General features: G+C 33.5%; 1 pseudogene; it reads left to right on the top strand.

Moving 5' to 3' along the window:
• The first annotated feature begins 677 nt into the window (after positions 1–677).
• Positions 678–841, top strand: LOC115214569 (annotated as a pseudogene).
• Positions 842–1,692: the final 851 nt, after the last annotated feature.

Genomic DNA, 1,692 nt, shown 5'->3' on the forward strand with positions numbered 1-1,692 from the left:
CATTGTTGTTGTGAGTGAAATGCTTCTTTGCAATGTTATTAATGGCGTAAGGATAATACATGCGCGAGGAAACTTATATGACTCAAGAAATATGTTTATAGAGAGTTTACCATCTGCTCTACAACAATTTACCGCCCCTATACAGCTAAAGGTGAACCATTGAATCTAAGTTAATAGCTTTTTATTGTATACATTTTGGTGCGTTTGAAATAGTGTTAGATTTTTAACACGCTAAACCAGTTCATTATACATCAATGGTAAATATAGCCGCATATGAATATTTTCAAACTTACTATATAAATAAATCACAAATATAGTATTTCCCAAAATAAATATGCCATTACCTTTCACAAAATAACTTATATTTCAAAATGAATTAATGTTACATTAAAATTATTGCTTATTTGTATAAATAGAGTGCAATCTAAATAGAAAAGGAGGCCATATAATGCCAGAAATTCAGTCATTATAGAATTTTGATATATGAGTTTCTGCATAGATTCTTTTTAGCTTTTAGACTTAATGTAGAATTAAAAACTCGTGAAAAATGTTGTGCGCTAGATATATTAAGAAAATAAGTTGTTTTGCATTTGTTTGTTGAAACGGTTTTAAGTATATTTTGACCCCAGCATTTTGATAATGTTTGAGACACATGCACTGATGCATATGTTCTTTAATTCTTTGTGCAGAGGTGGTTCCATAGCCAATGGAGGTTAACTGAGGCATGGTTACTGCCAGTTGAAGACTATTATTATCTCATTCTGTTTTATTTACTAATAGGGAAGCATTTACAAATTGTTCACTGATTAGTTACACCAATGTAACTTTGAGATGCATTAATGTTGACAAGCTAGGGCAAGATGTACGACAATGTACGACCCTCGTAGATTTAAAGTTAAAAAAGGAGCAAAAGAGCAATATCATTCTATAGAAATACATTTTTATCTACAAAAGTCAATATCATTCTATAGAAATACATTTTTATCTACAAAAGTCAATATCATTCTATAGAAATACATTTTTATCTACAAAATTACCAAAACTTCTGTTTTTAAAGAAGGACAAAATATTGGGTCATCCATAAATAATGGGTTTTTTATACTTCATTTGTTTTTCAAAATTAAGATAGGCAAAGTTCTTTTTTAATCTAAAATATATTTTCCATCATTTTCTACAACGCTCTTCCATCTATCTGGCAGACTTGCAAAGCCCCTTTTCTAAAGTTCCCTTGTCCGTGACGAAATATACTCCTCCAGTACTGCTCCGACCTTGTCTACAGAATTCATATTTTTTCCGCCCGAATGATTTTGAAGACTGCCCGAATAAATGATAATTAGGAGGGGCAATGACTGGCGAATCTGTTGGGTGGGGCATCGTTTCTCATTCAAACTGCTCCAGCCTTTGGAATGTCATCCTCACTGTATGTAGCCGAGCATTATACTGATGAAAGAACACCTTTCGTTTTAAAACCGAGGAAGATCGTTTTTCTTCTAATGCTGACTTAAGTCGATCAAGTTGCTTGCAATAGATCGCCTTTGTTATCGTTTGAGTTGGGTTTAAAAGTTCAAAGTGGACTAAACCTTTCATATCCCACCAAACAGATAACGTCTTACATGGGTGGAGACCTTATTTAGCCTGGGGTGCCGGTGTTTCCCCTTTCCCTACACACTGTCTTCGACGCTTGGCATTCTT

This window comes from Octopus sinensis, linkage group LG7 (assembly GCF_006345805.1).
Source record: "Octopus sinensis linkage group LG7, ASM634580v1, whole genome shotgun sequence".
NCBI classification, from domain to species: domain Eukaryota; kingdom Metazoa; phylum Mollusca; class Cephalopoda; order Octopoda; family Octopodidae; genus Octopus; species Octopus sinensis.